This window comes from Delphinus delphis, chromosome 9, assembly GCF_949987515.2.
Source record: "Delphinus delphis chromosome 9, mDelDel1.2, whole genome shotgun sequence".
Lineage (NCBI taxonomy): Eukaryota > Metazoa > Chordata > Mammalia > Artiodactyla > Delphinidae > Delphinus > Delphinus delphis.
Window position 1 is genome coordinate 85,981,228 of NC_082691.1, and position 16,067 is coordinate 85,997,294.

At 40.6% G+C, this 16,067-nt stretch overlaps 1 protein-coding gene across 3 annotated transcripts in view; it reads left to right on the forward strand.

Moving 5' to 3' along the window:
- MKLN1 (muskelin 1) overlaps positions 1-16,067 on the forward strand; it is a 355,934-nt gene that overhangs the window by 98,520 nt on the left and 241,347 nt on the right. The gene's annotated exons all lie outside the window — the stretch shown is intronic.

Below are 16,067 nucleotides of genomic sequence, written 5' to 3' on the forward strand. Positions count from 1 at the left end.
GCAGCACCCCAATGCTTGCTGAGTCCTCCCTGGCCTCCTCAAAATGCCATCTTCCCGTGGTTTGTAGAACATTCCTCGCCCTCCATGCGTGACCAGGACCAACCACTCCTTCCCCCAGTTCTCAAGCAGCTCGTGACACCTCCCTTCACAGTAGCCCTGATTTCATCATCTATTGTTCAGCCCATGTTTATGTGTCAGCTTCCTGCACTAGCTACTCAGCTCCTTGAGCAGAGGATGGTTTATTATACCCTCATGCTGCCCTGCCTTGTGTGTGGCCTATCGTCAGTGCTCAATACATATATTTTTCAACCTCTCTGAAAACTTAAAGTCAACTCTAGAGCCCAAGTGTCACAACTACTGAAGCCTGCGCACCTAGAGCCCGTAGTCTGCAGCAAGAGAAGCCACCGCAATGAGAAGGCTGTGCACTGCAATGACGAGTAGCCCCCGCTCTCCGCAACTAGAGAAAAAGCCCACACACAGCAATGAAGACCCAACGCAGCCAAAAATAAATAAATAAATAATTTTTAAAAATTTAGTTAGAAAGAAAAAAAATTTTTTTTAATTTAAGAAAAAATAATTTTAAAAAATAGCTCTTGAGAGGAACCAACAGTAAGAAGGATTTTGGAGTCAGACAAATTTGGGTTCTAATCTAAGCTCTGCTAAGTATTAGTACTGAGGTGGCTTCCCAATTTTAATCCATTCCAAGCCTCACTTTCTTCACTTATAAAACAAAGACAATAAGATCTCTTTGTGAGGATTAAAATGAGATCAGGCAAGTAAAGAACCCAACACAGTTCTGTCTTATCCTTACCCTTCCTTGATGTTAAAACATTTAAAATGTTCCAACATTTTACTCTGGAACATGAAACATATTCATCAATTTAACATATACGGGCCATATTTTCCCATTCCTAATACAACCTTCCTTGATACAACACTTTCTTCTCATTCACACTTGCAAGGTTTTCAAAGGCTTACCTTGTAAGTAGGATTGGACTTATCTATTGGTCACCTGAAGAAATCCCAGTGATAGGGACAGTGATGAGACAGCTGCTCTGCTCGTTGCTCAGTTATTTTCACACGTGGAGGGTCATCCTCACAGCATCACGCTGCTCTCTTTACTTCCAATATTAACTTTAAAGAGGAGAAAACACACCATTAGGACAACCTTTTCTTTCCCCCTCCACCAAAAGTCAGTTGCTACTTTCACCCATGGGAGGGGAGCAGTGGACTCTGTTCACCCAGACAACATTTATTGAATGCCTGCTATGTGTCAGGTACTGAGATGAATCAGCCAAGGTCCATGCCTTTAAAAGTTTCAATCTAATGGGTTTTGGGGGAATAGGGGAGAAGATAAGCATCTAACCAAACAAGGATTTTATGGGAACAGAGGAAAGGACAGTCAACCAGTCAGGAAAAGCTTCAGAAAGAGGTGATACTTGAGCCGACTCTTAAAAAATCAGTACATGGCTGTCAACAATGAAGGCAGAGCACTTCAGGTAGAGGAACCCCAACTCTTGTTCCTCTCCCTCTGATCACTGTATGCAGCCTGACGCATCTGGCTCTACCATCTTTACCCTATACAGTTGTCTTCTCCTTGGTCTAGGGGACTTAAGTTCTTCCTTGGCAGCAACAACATTATTAGTACTGGTTCTGATCAGAGAACTGACATTAGAAGCTTTGCTGCTGCTTTTGTTGCCAAGGCCAAAAACCAGCTAGAGTAGTTTGAGCTCCCTGGGGGAGGGTGGAGGAGTTGAGCACGCATGCGTATACCTGTGTCTGTGTATGTATGAATTTGAGAGTGTGGAGGTGTGTGTCCACCTGGATGGCCGGCTAGATGTTTATCTGCAGGTGTTGCCACAGAAAACAGAAGTGGATATTCAGGAAGCAAAGTGACAGCTTGGGATCTCACAGACAGCTGAAAGACCGCTCAGAGAAGGGAGAGGTTGAAATAACCCCGACCAAAACAAAATGAAACAGAGAAGGAAGTTACATCAGAAGAGGAAAAATGCCAGCTTCATGCTGAAGAGCCACAAATGTCACAAAATAAAAATAAAATGTGGGACTCTTATTTTACTTAGTCAAATACTATTACAATGTTTTCTTCTTTATAGAGCATTGTTAAAATTACAGAAATAGTAATATTTAGTGCAGCAAACATGGAGAACACAAATTGCTGTAATTTTTTAAAGTTATATTCATAGTATCTTATTTATTTGGATCAGTGATTGCTTATAACTTTGCCTTCTACTTCCATATATGAGTTGGTTTTTTTCCTTTAGCACTTAAAAAATATTAAAAACAAGTTCTGAGATTGACTTACTGAAGAACATTTTAAAAGTCTCATTATTAGCACAAATCACACTATTTTGATAAAGATACTCTAATAATAGTTAAGTGACTAAAGGTGTCAGAGCAAGAAATGTAGATCCCAGAGATGTTAAGTTTTTCATTTCCATTCATGTTAGTCTCTTTACCAAAAAGAAGTGAAAGAGTAGTTTTCCTTTTGATTAGATTCTTGTAACCATACAAATGAAAAATTTATAGAATTGGCTTTAGGTGAGGAGGTTTTATAAGAAGTTAATATAATACTGAAATAAGCTTGGCATCAGATCTCATATGAATCTTTTGAATTTGTTACTTTATAAATAAAGGAACTGGCTTTCCATCACCTTCTTAGAATTATAATGGCTTCAAATGATTAACTGATTTTCCAGTCTCACAAAGAGTTAAAAGCATATGGAGAGAAACAAACTACTATGTATAAAATAAATAAGCTACAAGGATATATTGTATAACACAGAGAATATAGCCAACATTTTATAATAACTATAAATGGAATATAATCTTTAAAAATTGTGAACACTATGTTGTACACCTGAAACTTGGATAATATCAAACATCAACCATACCTCAACCTCAAAAAAAAAAAAAGGCATGTGCAGTTTTGGGCAGTGAACTAGGGAAATTGTGTGTGTTTTGGTTATAGTGTGAAACAGTACTTCCCAACTGGATGAACTATTAGTCCATATGCTATTTTACCAGGTAACTAGTGAATGGATTTAGGATGGACAGAGTTGAGAAGAATTGACTAGGGAAAGAAAAGTACCTGGTGAAGAAGAAGCAAAGCAAGTAAGACTGATGCTCACTCTGTTTGCACATAGTAGCTAGCCAGTAAATAATTGTTGAAGGAAGGAAAGAATGAAATGAGTGAATGAATAGTAAGTATAAAGAAAGTGGCATAAACACCTAATTCAAAATGAAATTTAAATTTTGCTTTGTGACAGGGTTATAACATATTTCCACTATGATACCTGCCTTGGTGATATATAAAGATGTATAATTTTTAGAAGTTCTGAGACCCTTGAGAAAGAAAACATCTAAAAATTAGATGTGGGGGAAATAGAAATCAATGCATATCTAAACTTTTAGATTTTCTGAATTTTTTTTACAAGTCTAAATTCAGTGTTACTTTAGGAACATAATAATGTATTATGTATAAATTGGTATATTCACAAAGCAATATTGCTTCTGTTTTACGCTTTTAGGATTTTTTTTTTTTTTTGGCTTCAAGGCATGTGGGATCTGAGCTCCCCGACCAGGGATGGAACCCACACCCCCCCACACCCCGCATTGGAAGGCAAATTCCCAACCACTGGACTACCAGGGAAGTCCCTCATTTGGCTTTTTCAGTTGAGAAGAAACCAGCAAATATTTAGAAAGTGAAGAAACCATAAACATCACAGAAACTTATATTTTTTTCTAGACCCACTTCTTTCCATAAGGAGTTTATTTTCAGGAAATAATCTAAGGGTTGTGGGCAAAGGAAGAATAAAATAAACAAAACTCACTGACTGCAACTTTTTTTAAAGTGAAGTATAGTTGATTTACAATATTATATTAGTTTCAGGTATACTGCATTATGATTCAGTGTACAGATTATACTCCTTTAAAAGTTATTACAAGATAATGGCCATTGACTGCAACTTTTTCCCAAGCATCTACATTTTTGTTTAGTAAGTGAATGCCCCCATATCTGACAGTTTCCCTGCTTTCTGGGCTTCCACATCTCCAGGGACCCCTCCAACTGGATGCATTTTCTGACTCAGAACTTGCTAAGGCTCTCAAATCCCCGTCTGAAGTAGTCTCATAAAATCCCTATCCCATTTTATGTTCTGGGAAACATTCCTTTCTGATGGTCTGCCTAAGGAATGGGAAAGAGAGAAGAGGATGCCAAGTTCTGTTTTACATTTTAAATCCATAGATCTTTCCTTCAACAAGTGGCAAGTCATTCTTAATTCCTTTTCCTCTGTATGGAAGAATTTAGCATCACTTCCCATGGTGATCCAAGGATCTTTGCTCTTTGCCCGAAATATCTCTCTCCGAAAGCAATTTCCCCTCCTCTGAGAAATGCTGTCCTGTCAGGCTGCACTGCCCTTGAACCAGACAACTTTCTCTGCTTGTCTTTATCTGTCTAAATAAAGCTAACCTACATTTGCTGTCTTAATTCATTCGGATGCTTGCTGATGCTATTTAAAGCATCCCTTAAGGCTCCGTGGAAAACAAGAGGCATTATTCCCGGTAGGGAAACTTTAGGTTTGTTGGTCATTTAAGGAATTCAAGAATCGAAAGAATCCATTCAGTCTTCAGTAGTTCGGTTGTGAAGGACAAAGGAGCTCTTTGTGTTTTTTATCCCAGGCAGTCTTCTTTGACTTGTACGTTGCTGGGATCAGTTGATAGCAAAAGAGGTAACTAGAAAGTTAATCTCTGTATGTGTGTGCGTGTGTGTCTGTGTGCACGCGCATGCGTGTCTCTCCTTGTCTCTAGGCTTCATGAAATTTGCCCAACAGAATGTGTTTTTTATTCTGGACTCTGATAATTTGTTAGTTCATTGTGAGTTTACTTCCCCTCTCAGGGAACAAATGTGAAAGATCAAAAGGAGATGTCACCTTAGTAAACAGGCTTCTGGTGAGTTTTTGGCTTGTCTCCACCTCCCCCTCTTCAGCCTCCATCAGACATTTCATTAGAGAATCCTGGTACTTACACATTCCAGAAAAGAAGAGGAAATTCTAAACAGGGAAAGGAACAAAACATTGGGGTTGTAAATAGGTCTCCACTGTGCACTTCTATAGGACCGGGAGTTCAGAGAGGTTCCAAATCTGTTGACTGTTTTTTCACATCTGGTATTTATGTCAGTCTGTCGGCTTGCTTAGTGGGAGGGAGAGCTGGTACAATGGGATGGTTTTTAACCACCAGTGCCCCGCTTAAGCACATGCTTTTATCAGCATCCACTTGTTCAGCCACGATTCTGTGACGTCCATTGCAGCAAGTGAGTCAGAAGCCACAAGCTAACAGGTCTGTTCCTTCCTGCCGTCACCTAGGAAACCAATGCATCATCCACAGGAAATGCAGGCCCCAATGGGGAGTATGCCCAGATCAGGTTATAAAGCTGGCAATGAGTTTTTCAAAAGAGGTCAAATAATAATGGGTAGAATCTTAGTCTAGGGTAGGAAGTGGATCCAACCTCTTAGGCATGGATCGAGGACTGTCAGGCAGAAATACCAGGAGGAATTAGTCAGCTAAAATCATGAAAAATGTCTGCTTTATAAGAAATTAGCCAAGGGCAAGGGGTATGGAGATATAGTTTGATTACCCCAAACAGCAAACACATTTATTTGCCAGTTGGCTGAGAGTAATTTTTTTTTTTTTTGTACGTTAGGACAGTGTGTGAAGTGAGATGAGGAAACTGACAAGACATCACACCAGGCTTTCAGCTGAGTGAAATGTATATCCTCTTTTTCATGGTCTCTCTCCCTTAAAATAGTTATGGAGAGTTCCATCAGAGAAAACCACACCTTGTTTGCCCTCATGCTCTCAGTTTTTTTTCTGCCTGAGCCTTATTTTCTCCCTCCCTCACTACTACAGTTCAGCAGAGTCCATTGCCTTAGTGTATAAATACAATCTACCACACACTGTCCACATATCTTATATAAGCATATGAATATAAGCTTAATGCAGCTGAGAAAAAGTACCTGTGGAGCTTCAAGTTGTTTGACAAGCTTAATGTTTCCAGGCAGATTTATACTCTCATGCTGCTGTGGGTGAAAGAGTCTACGTAAAAGTACAACGTGAGCTCTCCTGAAACTTCCTGTTTTAGACTCAAAGAATATTAGAACAGGAAAGAAAAACAACTCAGAAATCACCTGGTCCAACCCCCTCATTTTTCACATGAGAAATGAGTCCCAGAGAGGTGATTTGTTTAAGGTCATCTAGTGAATTAGTGTGTATGCTGGGGGCCAGGAAGAGGAGAGAAGAGAGGTGGGAAGCTTGACCGCAAGCTCAAAATGAGTCAATAGGTGATATGGCCACCCAAGAGACTGTTATGATATTAAGCTGCGTTAATTGAGGTACGGAGTCCTGACTAAAAGGGGCAATTGGTACCCACACAGGCTGGTCAGTGTTGCCAAGAATATGACATTCTGTCCTGAGTACCCATTGAACAGGGAAGAATGACAAACCCAAATGTGCCCAGAGGAGGGTAAAGGTGGTATTAAGAGCTTTAGTAACTACTGTATAACCTAAGAAGAAAAACTTAAAACATTAGGTTCCTCAGCTTGGAGACCAGAGGATGTGTCACAGAGAGCATAGAAGGAGGTATTGTCAAATAGCTGAAAGGCTGTTTTGAAGAGGGCTCAGACTTATTTTGTGTGATTGTGAAGGGCAGTTACAAATTGGTACAAGTTAGAAGCTGATAGGTTTTAGCTTCATATAAGTAATTTTCCAATCATTCAAGCTGATCCAAATGTATTAAACTGACCAATGGGATAGTGAATTAACTCTCTATCTCCAGAGGTGTTCAAATGTTCATTCATGCATCCAAATACATTTATTGAGTGCCTGCTATATGCCAGTCATTGGACTAGAAGGACTTTGAGGTTGTCATCTGGGTTAATTAAGGCAATACTAGCTGCTGTATTAAATCTGTGTATCAAACCTAAAACTGTCTCATGGCTCAGACATGACAGGAAACTTATTTCTCACTCATATAACATCCAAAATGGGTGATCCTGATGGTGGGTGGCTCTCTTCCAAGTGGTAGTTCAAAGAACCAGGCCCTTCCATCTCATAATTCTGCCATCTTCAACATGCTGTTATAAGGTTGCTTTAGGCGTTGACATCCTGCTGACAGACAGGGAAAGATTGTGGAGGATTGTGTGGGGAGGTTTTTAGGCGATGGACCTAGCAGTGGTACATGTCAGCTCTGCTCGCATTCTTTCTATCCAGTAGAATTCAGTCACATGGCCACACCTAACTGCAGGGGAGGCAGTCCTGTGCCCAGGAAAATGAGGAAAATGGTTTGATGACTGACTAGCAAATCTTCCAGCACACTGTCCAACTCTGAGCTTATGTAATTATGGTGACAGAACCAAGACAGGAATTTTAAAATTTTCTTGTTTAATGCCAATATCATGTCTCATGTTTACATTAAATGTCTTCCTATTGAGGGCTCCTATTCAAAATATATTAAGTTAAAAAGCAAGGTAGACAGCAATGTATATGGTATGCTACTTTTGTGAATGAAAAGAGGAATTATAATGACAATATTTATTTGTATTTGCTTGCATATGTATACAGAAACACTGGCAGGATACACAAGAAGCCATAAGGACGAGGGTGTGGGCAGAGGGAGGATGGTGACATCACTGGGAGAGAGCTTCTCCATGTATGCCTTTAAATATTGTTTACTTCATTAATTATAAAACTATATAGCTTTTAAAAATCTTTCTGTTGGAGAAGAGTTTTTCTCTGATTAATCTCTTTTTGTTTTCACGTTAAAAAAAAAACTTGAGGAACTTCCCTGGTGGTGCAGTGGTTAAGCCTCTGCATTCCCAATGCCAGGGGACCCGAGTTCGATCCTTGGTCAGGGAACTAGATCCCACGTGCATGCCGCAACTAAGAGTTCGCATGCCACAACTAATGAGCCCTCAAGCTACATGCTAAAAAGCCCACCTACCGCAACTAAGGAGCCCATGTGCCACAACTAAGGAGCCCACCTTCTGCAACTAACACCCGGTGCAACCAAATAAATAAATATTTAAAAAAAAACAACAACTTGAGAAAAGGACCGTTTGGAAAGGTGAGCAGGCATAACTTATGAACCTGAGGTAACAATAGTGATGACTATGGTGTCTTTCCTGTTACAGTGGGCCTATACTGGATTAACTTTTTCAAAAGAAAGTAAAATAATGCAACAGCTTGGTTTTATGGATTCATCTAAAAGTCTCAGAGTGTTGTTGTTCTTTTTTTAAAAAATTACTTTATTTATTTATTTTTGGCTGCATTGGGTCTTTGTTGCTGCAAGTGGGTTTCTCTAGTTGCTGCAAGCGGGGGCTACTCTTTGTTGCAGTGTGCAGGCTTCTCATTGTGGTGGGTGGGCTTCTCATTGCAGTGGCTTCTCTTGTTGTGGAGCATGGGCTCTAGGCACACAGGCTTCAGTAGTTGTGGCACGTGGGCTCAGTAGTTGTGGCTTGCAGGCTCTAGAGCGCAGGCTCAGTAGTTGTGGGCATGGGCTTAGTTGCTCCACGGCATGTGGGATCTTCCCAGACCAGGGCTCGAACCCACGTCCCCTGCGTTGGCAGAAGGATTCTTAACCACTGCGCCACCAGGGAAGTCCCTCAGAGTGTTTTGATAGCTGATATCTTTGTTTATTTTTATGGCATTCCTAATAACTATGCTACAAAACATATAATTCTTATTTTGTAAGATACTGTCAGAGTCAAGAATAGGAGTTTGTCTACAAATTCATGTTAGACTGTCTACAAATTCATGTTAGACAGTCTACAAATTCATGTTAGACTTGTAGTTTGTCTACAAATTCATGTTAGATTTGTAGTCCAGTTCTCGATTTCTGGATAGCATCAACACTAGAAGTATGTGATTAAAATCCTTTATGTTTTATAGCATTTTCACAAATATTTTCTTATTCAGTTTTCCCATCAGCCATGTGAATTAATTGCAACTGGTATTACCTTTAGAGATGAAAACCAATGGTGGTGACTATTATAAAGTTAAAAGGCAAATAAAAAATTGGTTAATATATAAAGAACGATTACAAATCAATAATTAAAAGGAAAGTGTTCCCGTAGAAAAATTGGCAAAGGACATGCATTAAAAATCATAGAAAGAGATCTCAATAACAAATAAATAAACATTAAAAAATGTTTTCTCCTCAAAATGAGTAGAGGCAAAAGAAAAATAGCATCTAATACTGACAAAGGTACATGGAAACAGGAACATTGATATTTTTCTTGAAGGGATATCAGTTGGCAAAATCTTTTTGAAGGAAAATTTAGAAATATATTAAAACTTTAAACATATTCATAACACTATGACCTAGTAACTTTATTCTACTAATTTATCCTCATGAAATAATCAGAGAAACGTAACAATTTATGCCAAATGATATTAATATCATAGCATTCTTATGAACTCAGCAAAAGGTGGATCAAATGACAGTAAGGAAGTGGAATACCAAGCTTCCATTGAAAGACCATGTTAAACAATTAGCTAAAAGCTAAAGGAAAATCCCACTGTCCAATGTTAAATAGAGAAGCAAGATCCAAAAAGTGTACAGAGGAATGTATACACACATTTATATATCTTATAAACAGGTGAATTCTGAAAAACTGTAGTAAGACAAAACTGGCTGTTAGTGATTTAAGCTTAGGAAGACATGTCTCTGCCAAAAAGGGGCTTGATGGTCCTTCAAAGCTTTAAGACTAGAGAGCATTCTAATCTCCTTGCTGATAGCCATCCTACTGGGCTTCTTTATCCAAAATAGACCAGTCCATATAAATTGAAAGGCGGTCAAGGCAGGCTTTGGTGGGCTTTGCCAAGTGTCATAAAACTCCTTCTCAGCTTCCATAGGGAATTTAATGTTGTGTAGAGCTAACAGATCTTGAATCTATGGAACTATCACTGGTTTTCAGCAAAGGATCCAGAATGAGAACTTTTTTTTTTTTTTGTGGTACGCGGGCCTCTCACTGTTATGACCTCTCCCGTTGCGGAGCACAGGCTCTGGACGCGCAGGCTCAGCGGCCATGGCTCACGGCTCCAGCCGCTCCGTGGCATGTGGGATCTTCCTGGACCGGGGCACGAACCTGTGTCCCCTGCATCAGCAGGCGGACTCTCAACCACTGCGCCACCAGGGAATCCCCAGAATGAGAACTTTTACCACACCTGGGTTTTAAATGCTTGAACATATTTTTTAGCCCTTACCTGAATTAATATTTGGATTATAGGCATTCAAAGCTGACGCCAGGTCTCTAATGACAAACTCCAAATTGTTTCCATTGCTTGGATTACTTTTCCTCATTTCTTGCTGATTGTGATGTTCATTGCATTGACCCAGCCAGCGTTTTTCACATGTTTTGAAGCTCTCTTTGTCTTTCATAATCACCCCTATTGACTAATGATCTATCTCTTACCCACATGCAACACTGGTGATTTTTCTTACCATTCCTAATATTCATTTTGTTAATCTCTTTCATTTTCATTTTGATTTTCATCATAATCATAAGCCTCTTAATAGCACATTCAACATTCTCATTGCTTTTGCAATTGTCAGACATACTGGGCTTAATAATGTTGCAAAACACCCCAAATTAAATACAGTAAACCTGCTGATAGTAGAAAACTAGTTGGCCAAGACTAAAACAACCGCGTCCAACTGCCATTGCCGCCTGTTGGGGGCAGGCAAAGTTGAAAAGTTTTGCGTTTGGAGCAACTTATTTTTCACCTTAGTGAAAGTTCATGGGTGGCCAAGCTGGCAATGAACCCCTGTCTCTTCCACCATCGTGCCATTCTGGTGAAGTACATTTGAGACAATAGTCATCAAATCATATATAAATATGTAATCGACCAAAATTATTTTTAGATAGCTCAGTTGGTTTGCATTGTCTTAATGAGGCTGAGGTCATGGGTTTGATCTCTGTGTGGGTTTTTTAGTACACAGAGAAAAACCATGTCACCCAAGTAGTCTATACCTCCATCTAGCCATCTCGCAAATGCATGATCTTGAGGACAAAGGTCCCAAACTTTTTTGGCACCAGACTGGTTTCGTGGAAGACAATTTTTTGACAGACGGGGGCGGGGGGGGGGGGGGCAGATGTTTCAGGTGGTAATGCGAGTGATGGAGAGCAATGGGGAGCAGCAGATGACGCTTTGCCCGCCGCTTACCTCCCGCTGTGTGGCCCAGTTCCTAGCAGGCTGCAGACCAGTACTGGCAGGGTTGGGGATGCCTGCTTTAGGGGACCTAGATATAGTGTGTGATGGGACATATCATTTCAGTACAGTGCATATAGGAAAATGCAGTTGTGAACCTTCATAACATTATCTAACTTTGGAATCTTCAAACTGAAACCTCAATTAGCCATTAATCAGAGAGAAGATGCTTAGTCATATGTTCAAGTTTTTAAAAAATCTATCATCTATAAGCACAGGTCGGATCACAATGTTCTCCAAATGTAAAATACTAAAGAAAGAGGCTTATTTTTCTCACTGAGATCATTAGAAAAATGAGAGTGGAACCTGATTTACGTCTACTTCCCAGGAAACTGATGACAATTAATTCCTATTGAGTTAATATTCTAAGATTTACCAAGGAGCAGGTCAATGTCACCAGAGAATGTTACACATTTGTCAAAGCACAGAAAGCTACAGATTCACAACTCAGTTTTTGGCCTCAAATGCAATTTTCTCCCTCTGTTTTCAGATCCGCTCCTCCCTTCAACACCAGAGCTGCAGGCTGCTCTCTAAATAACACCGTGTCCCTGGCCTCCTAGCTCCCATTTGAACATTTTGGCAGGGCTCCTTTGAGGTCTGCCCCCCACCGTCTCCCCTCTCCAGGCTTGTCTTCGTTTGTCTGAGTCAGCCGTGAGTCACCTCACTCATTAATGGAACTCAGAATGCCTCTCCATTCTCTGGATCCCTTTCGTCTCCCTTCTTGTAACTGGTTTTCTGGCAGCATCAGGTCTGTGGACAACCTTGAAGGTATGGGCTGGGTCACTATTAAAATGGTCTGCTCTGTGAAGAGGTTGGCAGACAGCAAGTAGAACTAAAAATGATTATAATGACAATAATAATGATGGTGCACACAGTTGCTTCAGATGCACTTTAACTGCCAGATTTGGTACCTTTGCCTGGGTCAGCTCATTGGACAGCACAGGGGTCCTTAATTCTTGGTCTCTTCTTTCTCTTCCTTGTCTCTTCTTTCCCTCCTCACCACCACTTCCTCCACACGCATGCCCATATGGTACAAGGTGAAAGCTTAGAGACTCCACTCACTGGCAAGGCAGATAAAAGAGCAATGTCCTTACATTGGTGGGCATTCTTTTCTCCAGCATTTTCAGACTTGCTCTCATTTCTACTCATTCTGTTTTACATTCCCACTTCTTTCCTTTTTGTGAGAGGTAGACCAGAGAAGACAAAAGAGAAGGATTTATGCCTTGCTGGTGCCTCCTGGGCATATAAAGAAGCCTAGTGAAATGATACTGATAATAAACTCTGAATTCACTGTAGAAAACTTCAACACCAAAACACCAGTATTAATTCATTAATCTTACTTAAAGCCCTTTGTAAAATGGTTGATACTTCACTCAACTGGATAGTGACTAGTTTTCAGTAAATCAGATGATTTACTTTTTTTTTTTTTTTTTTTTTGCGGTACGCGTGCCTCTCACTGTTGTGGCCTCTCCCGTTGCGGAGCACAGGCTCCGGACGTGCAGGCTCAGCGGCCATGGCTCACGGGCCTAGCCGCTCCGTGGCATGTGGGATCTTCCCGGACCGGGGCACGAACCCGTGTCCCCTGCATCGGCAGGCAGACTCTCAACCACTGCACCACCAGGGAAGCCCAGATGATTTACTTTTGAAAGGGACTGCAGAGATCACCCTGTCCAGTCTTTCATTCAGTGGGCATGCATTTACTGAGCACCTGCAATGAGCAGACCCTGAGCCACGCCCCCCACGGCAATGCTTTTCAAGCTTCACTGTGTGTGTGTGTTACCTGGGAAACTTGCTAAAATGCAGATTCTGATTCAAGATGCCTGGAGTCAGGGCTCGAGGTTCGGCATTTCCGTAAGCTCCCTGGAGATATCCCCGCTGCTGCCCACGAACCACAGTTTGAGGAGCAAGACTACAGGGCTCTTCATAGAGCCAGACAAGGCTTGACTCTGTCCCTGAGGAACATTGGGGGCCCACAGGCTCTGGGATGCTGCCCTATGAATTCCTTCTCCTCAGCTGCTGATAATTATCTGTGAGGTCCAGACAATGCTGATCTGTTCTTCGCAATGCTTTTGGCTTTCTCATGTCTTCACTCCCTGTGGAAGGTATTAAAATTGCAAAACTCAAATTGGGATTTGGGCAAGGAAAAGGCTCATTTATTTATTATAAATTTATTTATTTATTTATTTTTGGCTGTGTTGGGTCTTTGTTGCTACGTGTGGGCTTTCTCTACTTGCAGCAAGCGGGGGCTACTCTTTGTTGCGGTGCATGGGCTTTTCATCGTGGTGGCTTCTCTTGTTGTGGAGCATGGGCTCTAGGAGCTCGGGCTTCAGTAGTTGTAGCACGCGGGCTCAGCAGTTGTGGCTTGTGGGCTCTAGAGCTCAGGCTCAGTAGTTGTGGTGCATGGGCTTAGTGGTTCTGCAGCATGTGGGATCTTCCCAGACCAGGGCTCGAACTCGTGTCCCCTGCATTGGCAGGCGGATTCTTAACCCCTGCACCACCAGGGAAGTCCAAGGCCCATTTATTTATTTATTATAAATTTATTTATTTATTTATTTTTGGCTGCATTGAGTCTCTGTTGCTGTGCACGCGGGCTTTCTCTAGTTGTGGTGAGCGGGGGCTACTCTTTGTTGCAGTGCACAGGCTTCTCGTTGCGGTGGCTTCTCTTGTTGCGGAGCATGGGCTCTGGGCACGCGGGCTTCAGTAGTTGTGGCTCGCGGTCTCTAGAGCGCAGGCTCAGTAGTTGTAGTGCACTGGCTTAGTTGCTCTGCAGCATGTGGGGATCTTCCCAGACCAGGGCTCGAACCCATGTCCCCTGCGTTGGCAGGCAGGTTCTTAACCACTGCGCCAGCAGGGAAGCCCCAAGCCCCATTTATCTTTAACCTTTGTTCTGAAATCTAGTCTAGGCCATTTTACCAGTGATCTCTGAACTCACATTTTAAGCAGAGCCTGATTAACAATAAAGTATTTCTTTGATTACTACAGAGATCTCCTTTTATGATTTGTTAGTTTGTATACTTTGCCAATTTTTCTATTAGGGTCTTTGTCTTTTAATTATTGAGTTGTGATAGCTCTTTATTAAAATATTAAGGAGGATCTCTTTGCCCCTAATAAAGGATTTTTTTGTCTTTTAATTTTGTCTATTCATTTTGGAGTTAAGAATCTTAGACTCTAGGTTAACATTAATTTTCTTGCTTATCTGAGCAAGCCCCTTTACCTGTTATGACATGGTTCCTTTACCTGTAAATGGAGACAATAAAGACTACATATTGAGTATATGTTGAGTATAGAACTGTTGAGTATGAAAAGGAAATACATGTGGGATGATGCTGTACAATCACAGGACATGGTTACTTTGGTTTCAGAGTTTTTATTAATCTGATAGTATTAAGAACCTAGAGTGGGACATAGCTGACTGATGTTAACAAGTACCAAGTTTTGTTTGTTTCATTTTGTTTTTCTTTTAGTTTCGTTTTGGTTAAACAGTTGTTGAGCACTTACAAGTACTCTGAGTGCTGTTCTAGGTTTTAGTAATACGAACATACATAGAGTTAGAAGCTGCCTATTAACAACTTCATATGTGTAAAAGTGCTTATGATTTCTGTTTTCCTTTTGCCTCCTCAACTGCAACTTTCTAAGTTGTCAACAGATGAGATCTTCTACCACTCTTAACACGTCCAATTAAGAAACTACCTCAGTACTGAGGCAAATGACCTAGTTGTTCCTTGGTCTCTACATTAACTGTCTCATGTCTACTAGGACGTTATACTTGTTAAAATTATTTATTTATATAGTAGAAGTTATGAGTGATAGTATTCCAATTCAGACTGTTAGGTTTTTGTCTAGCTTAAAGAAACAGAAAACGTGTACTTCCACCCTCATCTATGATGTTTAATGCCTTTAAGTTCTCTCCATTACTGCCTGAAAAAAAAAAAGAGACAGACAGACAAGAGAGAAAGAATATAACGAACCATTAATAGTAAAATAGAAATAGAAATGTCTGAAGACAATGTCTTTTGCCTCTAGTTGGTGTTTGTTTTTTGATACAGTCAAAGGAAAGAAACTCTAACAGCAAAATTTTAACTATCATCGAGGTAGAGCATACTCCCTCACTCCCACTGGTTCCCCCTATATTCTCCCTACACATAATCTGCCTTATGAGTCTCTACACTGAGCATAGATAAAACAAAGAGTCAATATTATTGAATCCCATCCATTCGCCAAGCACTGTGCTAAGTGCTTTCACATACATTTTCTCATCTAATGGATCTTTTACTTTCTTACTGCAGGGGAGAAGGTGAGATTGTGCCTTTGCTTTGCTACTTCCTCTTCCTAGTGTCCTTACTCTTCTGTGTAAGCCTTACACTGCAAGCAAGGGAACCCAGTTTGAAGCAAAATCCATTCTTTTTTTTCATTTCATCCAGGTCCACAGCAAAAAGTTGACTGGTTTCTCATTTCTGGGAGATGAGAGATGTGTTGATTTAGGAAAAAATGAATGGAACAGGGCTGAGGTCTAAATGCTCTTTTACATACATGGGTGGGCACCTACCTCTGATGAGAAGTCTCTCTTTTTCTGGCTTCTTTCCCAGATAATCCATTGAACTCTCCGAGCAAAAGCATCGTATACATCCAACTCCTCCTTTGATTTATTTCTTTATATATGAACACAGGTTCCTTACCACTTCCTTCACCCACCCATGACCCACCAAAAACAAAAAGAGAAAAAAAGAAAATCTCTCCTGCAGAAACATGACAGATCTTATCTATTCCTGAGATTAACTGCCATT